At 44.0% G+C, this 23,026-nt stretch overlaps 1 protein-coding gene and 1 long non-coding RNA gene across 8 annotated transcripts in view; one reads left to right on the top strand and one right to left on the bottom strand.

Annotated features, from left to right (window-relative positions):
* Positions 1-563, bottom strand: part of Ralbp1l2 (ralA binding protein 1 like 2) — a 60,157-nt gene extending 59,594 nt beyond the window's left edge. Inside the window, 1 exon segment of the mRNA XM_087554912.1 lies at positions 70-563. The gene's annotated coding sequence lies outside the window, so the exon portion shown is untranslated.
* Positions 1-22,707, top strand: part of LOC108350029 (uncharacterized) — a 35,290-nt gene extending 12,583 nt beyond the window's left edge. Inside the window, exons 1-6 of one of the 7 annotated variants that reach the window (XR_015622184.1) lie at positions 875-1,350; positions 5,302-5,396; positions 9,469-9,645; positions 9,800-9,926; positions 20,410-20,471; positions 21,663-22,707. This is a non-coding gene — a long non-coding RNA (uncharacterized LOC108350029). Of the gene's footprint in view, positions 1-874; positions 1,351-5,301; positions 5,397-9,468; positions 9,646-9,799; positions 9,927-20,409; positions 20,472-21,662 lie in introns of those variants that run through there. The other 6 variants (XR_015622186.1, XR_015622183.1, XR_015622185.1 and 3 more) reach the window with 6 other exon arrangements.
* The last annotated feature ends 319 nt before the right edge of the window (positions 22,708-23,026 follow it).

Below are 23,026 nucleotides of genomic sequence, written 5' to 3' on the forward strand. Positions count from 1 at the left end.
CACCAGTCCCTGATCCCCCCACAGGAACATCACTCCCACCCTGCCATGCTCCCCGGAGACATTACTCACTGCTCCGTGTCTGTTCATTTTCCGTGAGGCTGAAAACTTAGTAATGGCGGTGAAAGTGACAAAGGCGGGGGGGGGGGGGTTCGGGGGCCACCACGGGGTCGCGGATCGAGTGGTCACAATGAGCCAGAAATCTAGGAATGGAGGCGGTGACCACGGTATTGGCGGGCGGAGCAATTTTGGCTGGAGCAGCAATGGCTTTGGAGGCGTGATCGAGGGTTGCAGCGGGGTTGTGGGTCACCATGTGGTCGGAGGTCACGGCAGGTCTGTGGATGCACCGCAGCCCCACTCGCAGCGTGCTTTGTGTGCCAGGATCCCTGAGGCAGCGCAGGAAGTGCTCATCAACCTTCCTCTGTAAACAGGATTGGAGCGGGGACGGAGGCGGCTTCTGGGGCGCCATGGTGAACGCGGGATCCCCACCTGGACAATGTACCAACATTTCCACCGCTTCAAATTGCCCGCGGCTGAAACAGAGCCCGGGACTTCTGTCGAGGAGTGATAGCGTCACCAGCGTTAACGCAAGATCCAGGAACACAGAAGGATAAGACGCGGCGTGATGGCGTCACAGAGCGCGACGGGAAAACAGGAAGACAGTAGTGAAACGTCTTCAATGACGGAGGCGTTGGCTTCCGGAGTCCCATTGAGGACCTTGGGTCCAGGTCGGCACCGGGACGTATGTACGTACTCAGGAATCTGCGATGGACACACCCGGTGCTCCCCCTGTTTCAAAACCCCCGCAAAGGACGCTTAGCCTGGCACTTCCGGCCAGGAGTGATGGCGTCACGGGAATCAGGAAGAGAGGAGGGCTGTGGAAATAAAGGCAGAGCAGAGATATCTGGGCGTGGTCCAATGTCCTGGTGTGACCACAGCAAACAGTAAGAGCGTGAGGAGGTGGGCGCCGCCTGAGGTCATCACTGACCCGATCACAGGAAACAGGCCAAGTCACAGAACTGAACTAGGTAACTGGAGCCATCCCGGCTTGAAAACGTCACAGGAGCCACAAAGTTACGGGAGAACCGGGTGAGATGGTCCGATGTGGCGCGGCATGAAGTCGTCATGAAGTGTGACAGTGACACCGCGACCAGGATACAATTAAAGAGTGACATGCTCCAGGCACCGGCGCCCCGCGGCGCGACAGAATAGCGACGGTCCTGAGGGACTCAGGCCGCGGCATTCAAAGTGCTGACCCGGAATCTTGATGACTTTACTTGATGGTGACAGCGGGGACTGGATGCACACGCGCAGTCACGTCTTCTGAGGCTCTTCCCACAGCTTGGCACAAGTGTATGTTACTGATGTGCAGTGAGCTGTGCTTTGGGATCCAGTGAATGTCCGTCATGGTGACAGGGGGCGGGGTAGATGCTGTGAGTCTAGCCCTTTTCTTGCCCATTCTGATTCAAACATTCCTAAATGGTGAAAGAATTGGGCGGGTCTGCGTGCATGACTGTGGGGCAATCCTGAAGTCAAACGCACACTGGGGCTCGGCCTCCACTGCTGGTGATGTCATATGCGCCCCCCCACACACACACTTCTTGACTATGTGAGGTCCCAGCCCTGCCAGTGATGGCTACAGGTGTCACCATTACCCTCCACGCACCCAGAGACTCCGCCCATGGGAACCGTCCATCAAGTGTATCACAGCCCCCACTGTCAGTCATTGAAGGATCAGTGCTGGCCATGGCTCCCCTGTCAATCACTCGCTGCCCAGGCCGGCCTCAGACATCATAGTTACTGTTGATACCCTGTGCCTAGTGAACTCATTGCTTCCACCTCAAGCCTTGCCCTCATTACAGCCCTGTTTCTCCCCTCATTAGTTTGTCATGAATACTCATGAGGCTCATTTGCATGGTCCCATCCATGTAAGCTTTTGTCAAGTGTGGCTCTGCCCCACCACTGTCAGTCATTAAAGGATCCCTGTCAGACGTCAAAAAACAAACAAACAAACAAAAAACAGTGATTGGTTGTCAAGAAGAGGTTGTTTTCCTATGTAGTTTATTAGTTGTCAATTGGGGTTAAGGGAATGGAGGTATATATTTAAATACATTATCTTTGACAATTAGTATTTTTCTACCTGAGACAACATAGCAATTAACTCAAACTGAATCCCAACTTTTAAAAGATGAACAGCTACTCATCATAAAAAGAAGTAAAGTTTCACATAGTGAACTACAAATTTGTACATAGTGACACAAACAAGACGCAAACGAGAAAACAGAGTAATTCAGGAAAAATGGCCAATAACTAGGCTAATTAGTAAGCCGAGTGCACTCAGGTAAACTGAACTTCTGGACGGAGAGCTTCAGATAAGTTTCCAAGTGTCCGAACTGCAGACTGGAAGGGCACAAAGGGTATTGTAGAAGGATTTCCCAGGGCAAAGCTCAGTCGGTGTGAGAAAGCAGACTCATAGAATGGTAATTCTAGGTTACAACTTGCCCAGGAAAAACAGCAAAGTCCTAGACCTGCATCAACTGTACAGTTTTGTAAACAACTAAGGAACTTCCTACAGGATGTCAGCTTTCCAAACCAGACACACAGAAGAATGTGCTTCCAGACAGCTACAACTTCTGCTCTTAGTCTCCCCAGACTGACAGCTATTTTAACAGTACACACAAGTGTGAATGGAGCATCTGTAGCATCACAGGGGAGAGGTGACCTGCATAGGAAACAGGACAGATAAGTAAGAAGGAAAAGGGAGTTTGTTAAACATTGTCTCCAGAAACTGACTCCAGGATGCTTAAGAGCAAGATGGAGGGAGAAGCGGGTACATGGGGGATGAGCAGAGAGAGGAAGCTGGAGAACCTTGGTGTGGGCCATGGGTGCCCCTGCCATGATCTGCAAAAGGTGGAAGAGTGGATGCACCAATCAGCTCAGCTTAGCACCATTCCCCACCCTTCAGCCTACCTGTGACCTGGCAAACTGGATGAATATTACAAACTATTACAATAGTCCTTATTGTCAAAATACTCAAGCATGAAGCCAAACAACTCTCCTGAAGTTCAACACTTTCGTTCCCCCACCTTACACATTTGAAAAGAGTTTGCAAACACAAGAAACAATCAGTACTCTTTTTAAAACTGACTTTGCAAAACTGTGTTTCCCCCCAGATATTCAAATAAAAATTGCCCTCTCTCTCCCTCTTTCTCGCTCTCCTTTATAAATTCAACTTCAGCATTCCATTCCTACCCCTAGAAAGTTGCATGTTTCTCTGGACACACATCTGAAAAGATGAAAAGATAGATTCAGCTTTATTTTAGGAGCTACAGACAGAGCTCCTCACTAGCTGCATCCCCAGCAGGCCCTGTCCTGAAATGCCACAGTGGGGGAAAAAAGGAACTGAAGTTTGGGGAAATGTTTTATTTTTTAAAAAAATTCTATTTGCACAGCAGTTATTTTCACTAAGACAAATGACAAAACATTATTTGTGAGACAGAAAAATACACACGGTACAACACAGTTCACAAAATCATTTTAACCCAATAGTTAATCATAGAATGCATTCTGTCCACCACTCACTATACCACATCTTTTGTGCCAATGGACAAATACATTGATTTCCCGTCCTCAACCATTTAAACTTTTAAGTGGAGTATATGAATATTGAAGCAGATTTCAGTTTCTCTCTCTCTCTCTCTCTCTCTCTCTCTCTCTCTCTCTCTCTCTCTCTCCATCACCCCCTCTGGTTTTGGTTTTTGCTTGGAATCATTTCTGTATTCGTTTTTTTTAATTCTTTCATAACCCTATTCCATGTTTCTTTAAAAAACTACATTCATGTGGCTTGAATGAAACGCCTTGCTCCTGTAGAAGTCACATACAAGAACATGAGATTTCTTATTACACACAATCCAACCAATGCGACCTTAAACAACTGTATAGAGGAAGTTAAGAGTTATGGCATCACCCTAATAGGAAGAGTATGTGAAGCCAATGGACCTACAACACTGCTCTTGTGGAGAAAGAAGGCATTCAGGAGAAGTTCCATCCTAAAAATGTGGCTCCCCTTTAAGGATTCAAACAGTCATAGAAACAATGGTTGTAATCAATAAATCTGGGGTACCTGGTGCCATTGCCAAGGAAGTGGAACTTAAGGGAGCTGATTTGTCATATGTATTTACCCAATGTGTCAGCTTACTGAGTAAGTCTACTGAAGCTTCACAAGAATATTGAAAAAGAGTTTTACCAGGCCACAAGCTCGACAGAATTCCAACCTCTATATTTGGGCTATGATCAACATGTTTGGATACTTAGCAAAAGATTTTTGCTGGTCAGTCTTTAAAATGTGCTCATTATTTGTACCAATTGAGTAATGTCATTAAATGTACTCCTGTGCCAGAATATTATTAGTCTGTAAGGAATTTAGAAGGATTAGGTGCCAAAATACCCAGCACAATACGTGTATATTTTTTTAGTATCATACAGAACGAATACTCTAAGAACTAAGAACTCTGTAGACCTTCCATGGTGTATTCCTTCAGTCATCTCAAACACCGTGGGCTTCTCTTGCTCTCTGCCTGCTCAGTCTATGTTTACATCTCCCACATTACACCAGAACCCATCAGGTTTGCTTTGCCATCATTCTATTTTTTAAACTAAGTATTGCGGTGATTATTTAATGTCTCTGTCTTATTTTGTGCTGTTTGGGAAACCCCCGTTTGAAAATCAACTTTGTTACAGAGGCACAAATCTTCAATAATGTCTCCAGACAATATGCCTTATAGTTAATTTAATGTTTGCACTCAGAGGTGCAAACTAACAAGAAGGGCCTGAAAAAGAGAGGAGAGGAGGCTATTAAATATTTTTTAGTAATATGTTGCCTCTGTCTTGTGCAGAACATGTAGAGTTGAAGCAACACCAGTATAAAATCCATCTGAGCATTCAGAGGGCCTTGAGACTTGATGCTCACACATGTCCTGCCTAAGTGGTTTCCACCAGGATTGTGTCACTGGGAAGTATGACATGTTTTAGAAGCATCCTCAACAAACCCTGCTAAAATTCGCCTACCTGTTAATCTCATACTATTGCCAATTGATTTCTGCTATTATATGTAATATCAACAGAAGCATTTTCACTAAATTCCATACCCAACATTTAGGCATTACCTATCAATTATTTGCAAAAGTGCAAAATATTTGTCTCCAATAAACATTTCCATTTGCTTCTTATTTTATTCCAGATCAAAAGTTAAGAATGAGAGTTAAGAATGCCTTCTTTGAATTATTTTTTTCTGTATTGTTGTAGGGACACTTACTTGTCTTGGTTAATATGACTCTTTTTGACCTGTGTCAGCTCTTTGAAAGTCTGTCCAAAGTGAGCAGTGGGGTGAACAATGGCGGGTAAGCAATGGGAAAGCACATGGCCTCACACCTATACCTGAACCCCACCCACTGTGGCCCCTCCCTCCTATTTCCCTCCCAGGCTGCTGCAGAGCTCCCAGCACTCAAATGTATTTTCCCTATGTTTTATTTTGTCCTTTAACTCCAAACTCTGGTAAAATTAAGGAAATTTTCATTATGAAGTTTTGGATCCACTTTACATTTAAACCTATCAGTTTTTCTAAGGTGTTTTTGCAGTAGCTAAGCAGGTCCTGAGTAACTTCCAAAAGAATGTTACATTGTATTCTTTTAGAAAAGGCCTTGCCCTTTCCCAGGGCACAGGAGCAGCCTTCCTGCCAAGAATAAACAAGTTCTAACTCTGCAGACTCCTACAGCGTTAGGTAGGAATCTATTACTGAACTGCACTTTCAGCTTCACTAAAAAAAATTGAAAGAACAGGAAATAGTGTAGAGTGAATGGAGGGGAAAGACGTGTTCCCTCAGAAGCCAGGATCCCTAGCGAGCTTCCTCAGGCAAGGGTGGGGAAGATGGAGCAGGCTGCAGTCTATGGGCACTAGCTATCCATTCATGTGCATAGCCAGTCAGCAGTTCCTTATACATAAGCACAGACCCCTCCACACACAAGATGAAAAAATTCATCTTCACAAGGAATAAGCACTAGTTTCCACTATGTGCAGAAGAGCAGCTACAATTGAAGTGGGACATCCCAGTGATGACACAGACTGAGGGTAAATCTGAGGAGAGAGAGAGAGCCCTTAAGAGTTTAGTCCAAAAGCTTGGATTACCCAACATTGAATCCACAGAACACATGAAGCTCGAGAAGAAGAACGACTAAAGTGTGGATGCTTCAGTCCTTCTTAGAAGGAGGAACAAAAATACTCACAGCAGGAAATACAGAGGCAAAGTTTAGAGAAAAGACTGAAGGAAAGACCATCCAGAGACTGCCCCACTTGGGGATTCAGCGCATATACAGCTACCAAACCCGGACAATATTGCTGATGCCAAGAAGTGCAAGCTGATAGGAGCCTGATATAGCTGTCTCTTGAAAGGCTCTTCCAGAGCATGACAAATAACAGAGGCTGGCAACTTAAACAGAGAATGTGGTCCCCATTGGAGTATTTAGAGAAAGGATTCAAGGAGCTCAAGGGGTTTGCAACCCCATGAGAACAACAATACCAACCAACCAGATCTCCCAGGAACTAAACACCATCCAAAAAGTATACATGGACAGACCCATGGCTTCAGCCGCATATGTAGCAGAGGATAGCCTTTTTGAGCACCAATGGAAGGAAAAGCCCTTGGTCCTGCCAAGGATGGGCCCCTGCAGTGCAGGGGAATATCAGGGCAGGGAGGGAGAAAGTGGTGAGTGGATGGTTGGGGGACACCCTCAAAGAGGCAGGGGGAGGTGAGATGGGATAGGGGGTGTATGGAGGGGAAACCAGGAAAGGGGATAGCATTTGAAATGTAAATTAAAAAAAAGAAATTTAAGAAAAAAAAGAGCTACCTGGCTAGGTCACTTGGACATTGGCAACCCCTCTGACAAGCTGAAAAGGGGAAGGGCACAAAGACTGGGTAGGACAGGTCCTTGCAGGCCTCTGCATGTGCACCAGGCTCTCCTTCCTACCCTTCCTGTATGAGGTAGGAAAGTTCCCTGGTTGTTCTTTTTTAGTTTCCTGTTACTTTTGGGCTGAGGCCAAAGTCCCTGGACCCTGTTATCAGCACCCAAGGAGAGATGTCACAGGGTGATCTTTCAGGAATTGAGATAGCTGTTCTCAAGTACCTGTCCACTTGGTTTCGCAGTCATTATCATGTGAGTCAGGAGACGAGCTAAGGCTCTAGGGTGGTGGTAAGCTCCAAGAGCCACTCTAAACCTAGAATAGAGAACTCTCTGAAGTTAGCTCCAATCCCCATCCTTGGTTTCACTGGACTCAGAGAGCATTCAGACCAAAAGCCCAAGAAGAAGGAAGACCAAAATGTGGATGTGTCATTTCTTCTCAGAAGGGAGAACAAAATACTTATGGGAGGAAATACAGGGACAAAGAATGGAGCATAGACTGAAGAAACAGTCATCCAGAGACTGGCCCATCTCGGGATCTATCCCATAAACAGCAACCAAACCCAGTCACTATTGCTGATGCCAAGAAGTGCTTGCTGACAGGAGCCAGATAAAGGGTGTCTCCTGAGAGGCTCTGCCAGAGCCCTACTATACAGATTAGGATGGTTGCAGGTAACCATTGGACTGAACAAGGGGACCCCAATGGAGAGGATAGAGAAAAGACTGAAAGAGCAGAAAAGGTTTGCAAAACCATAGGTAGAACAACAATATAAACCAATCGAACCCCACTAGACCTCCCAGGCACTAAACCCCCAACCAATGAGTACACAAGGAGGGACCCATGACTCTAGTCACATATGTGGCAGAGGATGGCACTGTCCAGCATCAATAGGAGGAAAAGCCTTTGGACCTGTGAAGAACTTAGATTGTCAGCAATGACCTCCACCCTTACAAAATATTGGGAATAAAAGTTGTTAGTGAAGCTAGGCTGAGATGTTTTCTACTATTGGCTATGATGTAGAAAATCTTAGGAAATAATTTGAAGTTCAGTAAGGCACACTCGTATGGGTTAAGCTAGGATCTTTATGATCAGGAAATAAGTACAATGGCACTAATAGCTGACATGACTCTCACTCAGGCTGGACTGGTGATAACTGATTTCTTACACCCATTTTCCCCTCAGCATCCTGATAAGACTTACTACGAATTTCTGATAAGTCAATATGCATTCTGAGGACTTAAGGAAGATATGACTGATTTTTATATAAAAGTTTAGATGTGTAATCCTTTTAAGATTCTTACAAGATTACTTTTAAGATGAATAAGAAAATAATTACTCATTTCTTTGTAATTGCTAATTGCTGCCTGCCAGTAACAGAAACTGGCTGAGAAAACTATCTTGCTTGCTTACGCCTTGTTAATCCATGATAAGTTGCTTTGTTATGAATGTTCATGGGTTTGTGGTACTAATTTTTGTTCTTTACCTGTACTTGTAATGTTATTTCTTATAAGGTATTGAAAACCACATCATTCACTAACCATTCACTACAATAAAACTAAAACACAAACACATTGTAATTTAATACTGCATGAAAGATTTTGCTGGGATATATATTGGATGAAATGAAGAATAAATTTTGGGGATTGGAGCATCCACCAACTATGTGTCTCTGTTGAGGCTTATGTGTGGTGGACTGCAGCATTATTTCTTCTAACATAAACTATGGGGTATGTGTGAATATGTGTAAGGGTTGTGTGTGTGATGGTTAGAGCATTGTTCTTTTATCTATCAATTGTGTGTGCTTGTATGCATGCATGTATGCATGTATGTATGTATGCATGTACACATGTATTATGTATATATGTATATGTGCAGAGTTTGCATGGATGAGGGTTGGAGCTTTCACCCTCATTCACCACATATGTGTATGTGTAACGTTTGTGTCTATGGTAGTTTGGAACATTGTTCCTTTCACCCATCAACAATGTGTATGTATGTAGGTATATGTGTAAAGCTTGTTGCCTGTCTGGGTGTGTGTTGCTTTCTCAGGCCACCTATTGTGTGTACTTATGCATCCAGGTATGAAATGTTTGAAGCCTGCTTGCTAGAGGTCTGCATTAACTAATCTATGTGTGAATGTACATATGTCTGTCTATAGGTCTCTATGCATATACGTCTGTGTGTTTGTATGCATATATTTGTGTATATGAAGTTACTGGACTTTGTCTTTTGTTTCATCCACTCAGTGCATGTGTTCATTCCTCTGTGTGTTTGTGTGTGTATTTGTGTGTGTGCGTGTGTGTGTGTGTGTGTGTGTGTGTGTGTGTGTAAAGAGAAAGAAAGAGAGAGAGAGAGAGAGAATTTTCTCTCTTTCCTTCTCTTTCTTGCTGGCCCCAAGAAGTTAGAAAAAGTTCATAGTTTTTCCAGTACCCTCAGGGAGTTCCATCCCCAGTAATTTAAGTATTGTTCCTTCAGGTCTGCTGAGTAACTTCTCTGATTTCTGGTTTCCTTTGGCAGCAGCATCTTTAGGTATCTGGATCCAACCATCAGGAGCTCTAAGCACTGACCCGCAATGGCTGCCTGCCTCAGTTTGCACACCAGATGGATGCCAGTGCTGGTCTCTGTCAGGAAAGTACACAGATTTCCTAATGGTGCTTTCAACATTAGTTCCTATTAGAGTATGTAACTGAAGAGGTATCAGAGATAACTCTTATGTTTCTTTAACGTGATAGATGTTCCTCATATTTTTCTAAATTTAGAAATATCTTGAACATTGTGCCATGTAAAGTATTGATTATCGTTCATGTGCATGTTTTAACTTCTGCGATTTATTTATTGACTTTTAAAGCTTCTAATTTCAACACTAACTTCCAAACGGCAACAGAAGAAAAGTAAAACAACATTAGTGGCAGAAGAATAATTTGGATCATGTGCGTTGGAATAGAGGTACTGAACAGAACCACTCGAGTGGGAAGGTAAGAGTGTCATTATCTCTTAGTGACTCATGTGGTAGAAACAGATTCAGCACCATGTCATGTGTGAGTGAAGCTCTTCAAGAGCTGTTGACCGGATGGGGTGGTGGTACATGCCTTTAATCCCAGCACTCAGGAGGCAAAGACAGACATATCTCTGTAAGTTTTAAGCCACCCTGGTCTACACACCAAGTTTTAGAAGAGCCAGGGATGTTTCTCGGGTACTAAAAAGCAGGAGTATAACTGCAACTTTTTAAAACCTATTTTTAATGATGGTTCTTAAGTATTTTAACTTTCTTTTTAGCCATTTTTACCAGAGGTAGTGGGAAAGAAAGAATATGGGGGAGTGGACTTGTTTAAAAATGGTTCTTTGGAGCAACTCCCATTTGTTTTGTCAGATGGGAAATCGGCAGTCAGTTCACAGGTCAGCAGCAGCAGCTTGATCTACTCACAAACCCTTCACAGATACATCAGCGATCCAGTTCGGTAGACTCTGGATAGTAAACATGAATCAGCAGCTTTGGCACTACCTGGCAGAGGCAGGCAGGCATCAGCAGGCATGAGTCAGCAAGACCACACTGATTTCATGACTCCCTGAAAAGTCTGCACAGCATGCATATCAAAATCTTTCTTAGCAGGGAGAGACTACTCAGTTCTTGCAATTATTCAGGGCACTAACATAGAATGCTGGCACACGCCTCTAATCCCAGCATTCGGGAGACAGAGGCAGGCAGATCTCTGAGTTTAAGACCATCCTGATCAATAAAGTAAATTAGAGAATATCCAGAGGTACCTATATAAACCCTGGGGCTGAAGGGTAACAGGGCCCTTCAGAAGTTTTAGTAGAATTTCTTGATTACCATACACAAGATTTAAGGAAACGGGTGGTCCTTTCTCTGACCCCAGATATCTTAATCAAACAATTGGCTTTTGAAAATACTAATAGAGAAACACTGTCTCAAAAACCAACCAACCAAACAAACAAAGCCAAATGAAAAACAACAACAACAAAACAAAAGAAAGAAAACACTAATCCATACTCTTAAGTGACCTTGCCCAGAAGTTATTTCTGAATTGTAAATAAAAATGCCTACACTCAAAAGCTGTGCAGAATTGAGATCGGTGTTCCCTGGTGTTCCCAGGTTCGGGGTGGGAGGAGACCATGACAGGGGTAGATAGAAGAAGGTAAACAGAGCAGAGGAGAAGCCACCATGAGGTAAGAATCTTTAGATAATGGCCATGGGAATTGGCTAATTGGGATTAAAAGCAGTCCAGACAAAACCATGGCAAATTATGTAATGGAATTATTGGCTGAGAAATATGCATAATAGTGTACAGGATAGCTATCTGCCCAGTTCCTGTGCTAATTAAGGATTGTCATAAATATAAAGCTTGTATGCATCTTTTATCCAGAAACTAAATGGATAAAGGATGGGTAGAAATTCATGGTTGAGATCAAATACTTTCTATCACACAAAACCAGACACCAGCACCTAGAATTACCATCTTCCCAATCCCAGATACCTACAGACTAGTATAAAAACACAACCAGTAACAGCCAGGGCATTCAAATCTCTATTAGAGCCCATCAACACTATTACAGAAGGCCCTGAATATGTCAGCATGACTGAAGAACGAGAATAAAAAAGACTGTAAAACAGCATTTGCACATATGATAGAGGTCTTTAAAGAGAAAAATAAAGAAATCTGTGAAAACCCTAACTGTGAAAGGAAATGAATAAAGAAAACCTAAACAGGGAGATGTGGATGAGTAAAATGTAGGAACTCAAATAGTCTCTCAGAGGCAGATTTTAATAACAGACTACAACAGATGGAATAGAGAGTCTCAGGCATTGAAGAGATGATAGGAGGAATGGATGCATAGATAGAGGAATATGTTAAATCCAAAAGGAGGAAAAAGAGTGGAGGGGGAATAAGAAGAAAGGAAATGGAAAGAAAGGAAGGAAGGAAGAAGAAAGAGGGGGTTGGGGATTTAGCTCAGTGGTAGAGCCTTTGCCTAGCAAACGCAAGGCACTGGGTTTGGTTCCCAGCTCCGAAAAAAAGAAAAAAAAAGAAAGAAAGAAGGAAGGAAGGAAGAAAGGAAGGAAGGAAGGAAGGAAGGAAGGAAAAATAAAGAAAGAAAGGCAATCCTGTAAGAAAACATCCAAGAAATAGATAGGGCTTTTCTACAAAATAACAAATATAATAATAAAATGATAAAGACAATAAAGTATATAAGAAGGAGGAAAAGAAACTCGGGTCAAAAGCAAAAAACCCAAAAAACAAAACAAAGAAAAAAACATTGTCAACAAAAATACAGAAGAAAATGTCCTTAACTTAAATAAGAGACTTATCAAAGTGAAAGGAGTAAACAGTGTATGAAATGGCCTGGAGTTGAAAAAGAATACCCCCAGGCATATATTACCTAAGCCAGTAAGCATGGAGAACAAATAAAGTGTAGTAAAAGCTGCAAGGGGAAAAGGACTAATAACATATAAATGCAGTCCTCCTATAATAATTACACACTACTTCTCCCTAGAGACTCTAAGAGTCATAAGAGCCTAGATAGATGTGCTGCAGACTAAGAGACCAGACTAAGAAAATTGTATTTTAGTTGACCCTACGGCTAGGGCACGGGCTCTGGCTCGGACTCGGGCTCAGGCTCGGTCTCAGGCTCGGGCTCGGGCTCGGGCTCGGGCTCGGGCTCGGGCTCGGGCTCGGGCTCGGGCTCGGGCTCGGGCTCGGGCTCGGGCTCGGGCTAGGGCTCGGGCTCGGGCTCGGGCTAGGGCTAGGGCTAGGGCTCGGGCTCGGGCTCGGGCTCGGGCTCGGGCTAGGGCTAGGGCTCGGGCTCGGGCTCGGGCTCGGGCTCGGGCTAGGGCTAGGGCTAGGGCTCGGGCTCGGGCTCGGGCTAGGGCTAGGGCTAGGGCTCGGGCTCGGGCTCGGGCTCGGGCTCGGGCTCGGGCTCGGGCTCGGGCTCGGGCTTAGGCTTGGGCTAGGTCTTGGGCCAGGGATAGGGCTAGGGTTTGTGCTCTGGCTCAGGATAGGGCTTGGTCTCCGACTCGGACCAGTTCCGGAGCTTGGGCTCGTGCTCAGACTAGGGTTAGTTCTACGGCCAAGTCAAGGGCTAGGTCTTGGGCTAGGGCTCAAGCTGGGGCTTGGGTTCTTGCTTGGGTCACAGCTAGGGCTCGGGCTAAGGCTAAGGCATGGGCTCAGTCTCAGGCTAGGGCTAGGGCATGGGCTCCGTCTCAGAGTAGGACTCGGGCTCAGGCTAGGGATAGGATGGAGTTGGGGGCTCACCCAGGGATGTGGACTCTGACCGGGGAGGGCAGGGGCACCAGGGAGCATGAGAGTATGTGTCACACCTGATACAGTGCTGCAGTCTTTGTACTGGACAAGGTAAGGAAGCAATGAATCTGTAAAGAGCCTGGCCCTGTTTTTTCATGCTATGAAACCAACCGAATCAGAGGGAGGGGTATTTTATGATTTATGTACTTGAAAGGGGACATAGAGACTCTATGTGCAGGGGCAGAGAAGCCTAGTCGAAAGACTCCCCTCAAAGATAAAAAGGAGTCAAAGGTTCTGTCCTCTAAATGTGAACAAAAACTAGTGTTAGGCACAGAAGAATTGAAACCACTAAGGTTAATGATTGAATTCAACTATGTGGCTATAGGATATCACCAGGAGTAAATCCATCACAGCATGGTGTTTTTTGAACAGGCACCATGGCCATCAGAATACAAAGGGAAAAGCACAGAATCATGGGAAATCAAAGTGGTAATAGCATGACACATGGCAGAAAGATTCAGGCAAGATGGTAGCAGGGAAAAAGGAGATAAGTACACGGTGGCTTAGGAAGCAGAGCTAATGGGATCGATCTACCCTCTGACTCATGGGATCCACCATGTGACTCATGGGATCCACCATGTGATTGGGGTCTGTGTCCTTTCAGTTCCATTGCAGTTGACCACTTTCTGTCTCTTGAGTGTCTGTGTTCCCATAAAATGCTTGTGAATGGAGAAGCACTGTGAAAGAGTGTCTCTTCCCCCTAAATTTCCAGTTTTCCTGGACAATAGGTTATGACTCCTGGCTGAGATTCCTGTGGATTTTCAGGAGCTTAAGTGACAGTTGATTGGCTTTGTCACTTCTCTGTTGCTCTGATTAAATATGTGTAAAAAAGCAACAGTTAAGGGAGAGAAGTTTACTTTGTTTTATAGTTGCAAGATGCACCATAGTGGAAAGTCAAGACAGCAGGAGCTTGAGAGCTGTTGTACTGACTGCAGGCAGAGAGCAGAGGAAGATGCTGGTATTCAAATCACTTCATCAACCATATCCAGTCCACTATCCCAGTCAACCATACAGGGTGGGTCTTCCCACTTCAATTAGTCTAATCAAATAGTTCTGCACAGGCATGTCCAGAGGGTAACCTAAATCTAGCAATGCCTTATATAGTAGAGCTAATAATCAAATGATCTTCCACTTGGGTGCCTAGAGGTGTGTCTCCAGTGAGATTCCAGATGCTGTCAAGTTGATGATCAACAAACATTACCCACCATGCAAGCTATGAAGACAACTTATTCATTCAGACTCAAGCCTACTTGCCATGTATTCCTAGAAGTTCTGGAAAGTAGAAATTCCATAAATATCAAAACCTGAACAACCTCCTCACTTACCAGTCAGGCATGCTAGACCAACACTTCTGAAACTGTGACCTGGACAAGCACCAGTAGCTTCGTTACCTGGGAATTATCAGAAATGCAAATTTTAACTCTACTCAACCTATTCTCTGGATGAAGCCAATCACTTCCTCTCATTGGACTGCCTGGAATGGATGGCTTTCTCTTCCCAGAATGGCCTCCATGTGCAGCAAAGCTAAGTTCACAGCTAATTGCAGTTGGGTGTTTGGAGCTTCCTTTTCCTGCCCTTCACTATTACCTGGCTTAGTAAAAAGAATCAGCAGGTCCCATCTGTTAATGACAAGGGAACCATTCCAGGCTTTGAGAAAACCAAGATTTAGAAATCAGTATAGTCTTGAAAATCATCACAATGAAGGTAGGTAGATCTTACCATGCCCTGGCAAAGAATCTACAAAATCAGAAATCTTGATTTTTGTTGTTATTTCAATTAACAGAATGCTAGAACTAAGAAGAACTAAACAGGTGACCCAGGCGACATATAGAACAACATATTTAATTGGGGACTTGCAATTTCAGAGTTTTAGAGCAAGAACATGTGGCATGAACAGCTGAGAGCTCCGAAGTTGATGAAGTAGAAGAAAACAAATGCTAACTGGGAATGGTGGGGGCCTTTGCAACCTCAAAATCCACTCCCAATAACACACCTCCATCTCGGGTCCAGACCTTGAAACACTGGTGGACTTGGAGTTCCCTGGAGCTGGAAAGAATGTAATGGTCAAGAACTCTGAGAGTTGTACAACCTAAGATGTTCCTCATGAAATCTCTTTGACGGCCAATGCTTTAAAAGAATCTGACACCTCCAGCCCAAAAATGGATCAAAATTGAAAGTTGCCTGGTTTGTCACCTCTATAGTTAAGTCTGGTTAAAGCACCTTCTGTTTAGGATGCCAATGAGATGCAGGTGGTGAGGATCTATGACTGGGGTCCATATGGTCTCTTCAGGTGCATAATGTATGGTTGGGACCCTGATAATTTTCTCTGTGTGTTTATCTCTCTGTATATTTCTGTCACTTCTATTGATTGGAGTCAAAGATCTAAAAAATAAGGGAAGTGAGCCCTCCTGGGACAACAGCTACTGCTGCCCCTGGGATGATACACAACTTCCCATAGGCTCATAGGTCATGCTGGCCCATCCATGCTGCACCCCTCTTCTGGCAGCAACTGTGGATGCAAGTCGGTGCTACTGTTGCTATGGTGATGCTAGCAGTAGGGGCTCCTGAGTAGTATTGTGGGTGGTGGACACAGGCCCAGAAGGAATTTTGTGGAGTAGGATGGCTATGATGGATGTCTCAGGCACTGTGACCCTGGAGGAGGCTAGTGGCCTATCTATCCAAAAGACTTGATCTTGTTTGGCCTGCTTTTTTGTGATCAGTTGCTGCTACAACTGTACTAATAAATACGTTGACTTTGTGCCAGGAACTGTCATTAACTTACATCTCCATCATTGTAATGGACCTCCTGAGGGGAACCGCAGTAAGTGGATGCATAACATTGAAATAACCCATTATGAGGCACGTCTTCTGGGCCAGACCCATATCTGACTTAATAAAACAATAGCCATCAGCCCACCCAGCCCACGACCAGATGATATACCAAAGGAGCCACTCCAAGACAGCAGCCAAGTTCTGGTCATCAGACTCCCCCAAACAGAGGAGGGACATAGCCGTGGATGTGGAGAGGCCCCAGAACAACCCTCATAAGGGGAAATGTACTCCAGGAACTGCCCAGTCTTTGGCTCCTCCAGTTCTGATCAACAGGAGCTCAAAGCTCAGATCCTGCAGGCAGGGTCTGACAATACAGAAACACCCATAGCTGTGGTAGAAGGTGGATGTGATCAGCTTCATCTCCCGTCTTAAGCAAGAACCCAGGCCTGATTGCTGCTACCTCTGCAGTTGTGGCTGCGGCATCCTGCTCTGCTCTGGGGCTGGTGGAAGCCTCTGGCTTCCACTCTGGGCTCCACTGCAGCTGCACTCTGCACTTCCTACAGACATGAAGAGGTTTTATATGGAGCAGCTTTGTTCAACACGGAATCAGGTATACTAGGTTGCAGTGGTCACCACCCAGGATGATATAGGCCCAGTCCCTCAGCCAATGGACTTCAACACAAATGGCTGACCTTCTGGCTTTATCCCATTCATTTTGCTGGGAGAAGGGCAAAGACATGCATACTACGAACAGTTGGCATGCATTTGCCAATGCCAGTGTCCATAGGCCCTCTTTAGAGAGAAGGGACTCCTCACCTTGACAGAAAGAACACAGGAAGAAACCAGGTGACAAAAAGAAACAGGAGGCAAATGGATGGCAGTTCTTGTTGAACAAGAGACCCATACTCTCTGCTGTTATCAGAAGACAAAAAATTCTGTATATGGGTTGCCTCTACCTCTGAGATTTGACAATGCCCTCATCTTCATGATCAAACTTTCCCCTAAATCTGGCAAAGGCCCTATATGTTCATCTAAAATTACATTGTGCATAAAATCAGGAAGGGTAAAATAAATCTGTCGATGAAAATTGGGCTAACCTCCTACCTTTTGCTCTAAGGGTCAGATGCCCCCCATATTGAGATGTTCACTAGGTAAAAGTTACTAACCATTCCCCTGTCACATTCTTAAAGATCCTGCAACAGACCCAGAGGACTATTCACAAGGCTGAGCCCTTGCTCTTGTCTGAGCTTGACCAAAAGTTCCAGACTGGAAACCTTATGTGGACAGAGAGGATCCTGACACAGAGCTTGGGAACAATGGTGAAAACCCATACATTGTGGTCCTCAGCACCCAGTGTCACCACACCCTGCTAAACGGGGATACAGAATATAGGTCATCACCAGAGTCTCTAACCCACTAAAGATAAAACAGACACAGTTCTTATAATGATAGCTTTCTCATTTTCTTTAGATTTATATGTTTCATTAATCGTTTAATTAAGCCATACATGTTTGAACACATAAAACATTTTAAAATAATATTTATATGATTATAACAACTTTCCAAGCTTAAAACTTTAAAATCGTATGTTCTTAAGTTACCAAATATTTTCTATTACTTCATCTCTCTTGTCTTGATCACGGAGCAAACTTGTTTTTGGTACAAATTACCACATGAATGCTAGAGCCCAGTTTCATATGCTATTCACAGAATGATGTCATGGTAATGATGCCAGCCACAGTGGGCTTCCAACCTCAATAAATTGTACTTTTCTTATGTTGTCTTTTTTTGTAGGAAAGACATTAAACCCTGATAATCCAAAAGATCAGAAGCAGGGAGCTCATAGCCAATCTTAGTGCTACCTCCAATTCTATCAGCTAGAAATGGGACCAATCTGAGGTCACTCCGGGGCATCTCCAGGGAAAGGGTACATGTTTAATGTTACCAAGCTACCAGCTAGTAGTTCCTGGGTGCAGATTCCTTTAATCATGCACAGTAGATTAATTCCAAGAATGACAGTCAAATGTTTTTCAGGCCCCAGAGACTGCATACCCTGCTCTCACTCACAACTTAACCAAGTGTTGAGGAGCCAAATCTGGACCATTAGTAGCTGGTTCCCTCAAGAATTGCAGGACTGAGGGGGGTCCACAGCACTCACGGACTCACCCTGCAGACTCACCCAGCAGTCAGTGTGGCTCTGCTTCCTGCATCTTGAAATGGAGGATTTGGATCTGAGAAGGCAGATCCTCTAATGCAGTGTACACAGGCATGTGCCTTCATGGCCACAGGGTATGTTTTATTGGCATAAAAATGTTTGCCAACTTACACCACATCCTGGGATTTTGGGTGCCCCCTATCATTCTGCGTCCTCAGTAACACTTCTATTGTTGGACGTTTCTGTTTATCTATTCTGGACTTGTTATCTCACTGAAAAAAATTCTTTTTAGACAAACTATAAGGTGGCTTTGAACTGACTATGTAGTCCTGGCTGACCCAACCTCACGGAGATCCTCCTGCTTCATCTTCCCAGTGCCGGGATTACACACATGTGCCACCATGCCTAGAATGTTTCTTCTTGAAATTTGGCTATGTTTTACATGTTAATGTTGGTGTCGTACATACAGCATACTTAAAGACTGCAATTTGGAGATTTTCCTACCACATGAGTTCCTTCCCCATTACTGAAACACATGCCTGAGAATCAGCTTAATGAAGGGGTGTATGTTGGCCAACAATTGGAGGCCACAGTCCACCATGGCAGGTTGAGCAGCTATCTATATGGTATCTACCCTGAGAACGCAGAGAGCAATGAATACTTATGCTCCACCCCCTTTCTCTCTCTTTTTTTTTTTACTAGCATTTTTTTTATTTATTTTCTTTTTATTTATTTAATACTTAATAATAATTCTTTGGTTTCCGGGCAAACATCCCCCTCCCCCCTCCCCTTCCTTATGGGTGTTCCCCTCCCAACCCTCCCCCCATTGCCGCCCTCCCCCCAACAGTCTAGTTCACTGGGGGTTCAGTCTTAGCAGGACCCAGGGCTTCCCCTTCCACTGGTGCTCTTACTAGGATATTCATTGCTACCTATGAGGTCAGAGTCCAGGGTCAGTCCATGTATAGTCTTAAGGTAGTGGCTTAGTCCCTGGAAGCTCTGGTTGCTTGGCATTGAGCTTTTAATCTCATTGCAGATGAAAGCGATGTAGACTGGGAGTCAGAGGCAAGAGGGTCTCTAGGTTGTGTTAAGCCTGGGCTGTGCATTGAGAGCCTTTCTCAAAAGAACAGCCATAAGGAAGTGACATGGAAACTAGCTGTCATCTCAGGGGATATCACTTTATATGATTTGGTGATTTAATCCTATGAAAAGAAACTCAGATATTGGGTGACAGTCTAATGGCAGAACCTTGTCTAGCACAGACAAATAGAAGGACAGGAAGGAGGGAGAAAGAAGGGCCAAAGATGAGCGATGCTACAGGCATTCAAATGTTAAAAATGCTATCCCTAAGAACTGGAGGAAAGCTAGCTGTCCCACACTGTAGCAGTGCTTACAGTTTACTGCAGTTCAGAAACTGGAGATGATTGTCCCTGTGTTGCTGTACAGAAAGGACTGGAACAGTAGCAGAGAGAGTGGCTGCGCCCATTTCATGGGTGCTTTAGAGCAAGACACCTTCCGGAGAAGTTTTTAAATAAAAAAGTCCAAGTGGTAACTCTGAGCTTAAAATTTTATAGCTTAGGTAAAATCAGATTTTTCTTATTTCCAAATGAAGTTTTGAAGGTATACTAATTCATATTGTTCACCTAGCTGTAGTGCTATATGAACACTACTTAAAAGGCAAAATAAACTTGGTTTATATTTAAAAAAAAAGTTTCAGAGCTGCAGAGGAACAGCCTTGGAAGATGCTACTGACATGGAGACTCCAGGCTCAGCCTCAGCCCATGAAGAAGATAACAGAACACAGAAATCTCCGTGTCTCTGCTAGCGCTGTGGCAGTGCATACTTGCCCTCTTGATACTTGGGGAACTGAGACAGGAGAGCCTGGAGTTTGAGGCTACAAAGGGAGGCACTGTGCTTTCTCATTACCAAGCCTGGTATAGGACAAATCAGCACAACTCAGAAATCGGTCTCTCCCGCTCTTGCAGTTGCAAAGGGAAATGGGATGTAGCTTTGCACAGTTCTCAAGTTCCATCTGACTCTCCCCTCTCCAGCTCTGAGCCTGGTCTCCCCAGTTTGTTGGATGTGAATTCTATGATCCCAAATTAATGTGCAAAATCTTTTTTCCTATAATTCAGCTTTTCATCAAAGCCACTAAGAACCAGAAGCTAAACAAAAAGCAATGCTTCTTAAGAACTTTTTACTTCTTTTGTTTTCAAGGGCCCAGGTCACCATCAAGGAGACTAAAGCTGGGGTAGGAAGAGCATGAGACGGTCTCAGAGGTATTGGGCCTGTACTGGGAAGATCTTTTCAGATACCCCTGGAATGCTCTGAACTCACAGGCGGGGGATTTACAAGTGGGACTCTTTATCCTGGTAGCTAGATGTGGAAATGGCACTTCCAAGTCCTATTTGGGGATGGCTTGCCCAGGGAGCTTGGCTCAGTGGAGTGTAGAATGAATGCCAACATTAACAATACTTCTGGTCCAAGTGCAAATGTCTCCATCAAGTTCTCAAAAAATCCTTTTATGGTCCATCTGTTTGGACACACCCTGGTTCCAAACCTTGTTTTGCCTCAGGACCCACATTCTTAGAAACTTGCTAGCTTGCTGAAGACTTGGCCTGCTTCTGCCTTCTGTTCTGCAACACTGACTGGATGCTAAGATTCATTCTTTGGCTCTGTGACACTTGAGCCTTTGCAAAATATATTATGTTTATTCACGCCCCCCTCTCTTTGTGTGTGTGTGTGTGTGTGTGTGTGTGTGTGTGTGTGTGTGTGCACTTCTGCACATGAATTCCACTGTGCACTGTGTGGCATCAGTGGATAACTTTTGGGAGGAGTTCTGTCCTTTGGACCTGATTCCAGAAATCACACTCAAGTCACCAGGCTTGGTGGCAAGTTCCTTTACTTGATGAGCTTGTTGGTCCAGTCTGAGCTTTCACTGAACCCTTAGCCCCTCTTTCCCAATCAGCCACAAGAAAGCAATCTCTGCAGGGTTACTTTTGGTCCTATGTGACTTTCTTAGGTCCCAACAGCTAGACATTTTAATTAGAATTCAACATATTAACTAAATTGCTAAATTTAATAGGAATTACAGAATGTGGGCTTTTCTGACTCTGTCTTGCTTTCCATATTCTTAATTAACAGTCTTCTATACAGTAAAACAGTCATCATTTGGACCTATTTGGTTTCCTTAAGATACATTTTTAGGAAGATTTTACGAAGTTTGGATGTTTAATTTGCTCCTCAAATACCAATTTTCAAACTAGGAAGTGAGTGTTCTATGAACTTCAAATGAGAACTCAATAGATTTTTTTAAAAAACGCTTTTGAGTCATTTGAAAGCTGTTTCCACCTCCTTCTTTGCAGGCCTCAGAATTCCTGGGAGGCCTTTTGTTTTCCTAATGAGATAGACTGTGAAGGAGCAATGGATGCACTGATACTGTCTCTCCTCTTGCTGTGCCTTCCATGCAGATGCCTGAAGCCTTGGAGGAGCTGAATGGTAGAGTTTCTTTGTATCTTCCAGAGGAGAAGAAACCATCATCCAGAATCCTTGTGACAAGGACTCGCTTGCGATTGAGCAAGTGTCATGTTGCCTGTCATCTGAAAGGCAGCAGAGAAGCATTATCATGGTGTCCCCACGCTAAAAACAAAATGCAAGTCTCTGGGCATGCTGGTAGCATCCCACACTCCCCCTGACCTGCTGGCTCATTCTGCTGCATAGGACATCATTTGCAATTGGAACTCCTCAGTCTCCACCAGTGGTTCTTCAAGTCTCAAGTCATGTACATTTTCAGATCATTGAGCTCCTCTGCAGGATACTGGTGCTACTAAGGCTGGAGACGGTAAGACATGTGCACCTCCAGTGTGTCCTCAAAGGCTTCAGTCCTTCATGAGTTCTCATCTTTCTCTCATGAGGCCTGCAGTTAGCATTACCTTCATGGTTCTCATCTTTCTTGCTATCCTCTATGACCGGAGATCTACTCAGACTGCCATTCTAGCAGGTCCTCAATGAGGTTCAGGCTCAAAACGAGAACCAAGGATAGTGACTGATGGTGCTGGAGGATAGAAAACATCCAATAGCCAGCAACATAGAAACTTCACAGGACTCTGTGGATTGTGTGGATGACAGTGCACATCCTTTAAATCTAATCTCCAGGTTTCAGTGACTTCTGTTTGCTACAGTGAATGGTGTGAGCCTTGTCTAGTTTACTACCAGGCACAGATGGAGTTCTTAGAACTCCCTTTGAAAACATTTAGACATGTGTAGAAATCAGGAAGTAAAGATTGAGTGTTTTGAAAGACACGAGTCCTGCCAATGGAACTATGCAAGCCCACGACATTCTCCTTTCCTTCATGTTTATCTTTGCCTTCCTTTGAAGAATGACTTACAGCAAGTAACTTGCCTTCCAAAGCCTCTGACTTACAGATCCATAAAGAAAACTATGAATTTTAGATTTCAAGTACTAAGTATTAGTCAGAGTGCTTCAAAAAAATAAAAGAAATAGAACCAATTGTATATGTCTCTCTCTGTATGTATGTTCTGTATACACAGTCATATGATGCACAATGTTTTTGTCAATACTGTATTTCACACTCAAGCTACAAAACTGCCTAGGAACAGTTTTCTCAGTCTGTATTCCAGCCCTTGACTTACATGTGACTCTCTATGTATATCTACTTGTAAAGTCAATGTTATGTTTGAAAGAAATCTCAAAACTGAAGAGCTCACAGTTGAGATCTGAGAATCAAAAATGTCACTGACAGATCAATCCCCCAAATCAAGCTAGAAATCAACCTTCACCTATATTCCTCTTTCTATTCAGCTAGCAACTGGC

The sequence above is a fragment of the Rattus norvegicus genome, chromosome 6 (genome assembly GCF_021556685.1).
Source record: "Rattus norvegicus strain SHRSP/BbbUtx chromosome 6, alternate assembly SHRSP_T2T, whole genome shotgun sequence".
NCBI lineage: Eukaryota > Metazoa > Chordata > Mammalia > Rodentia > Muridae > Rattus > Rattus norvegicus.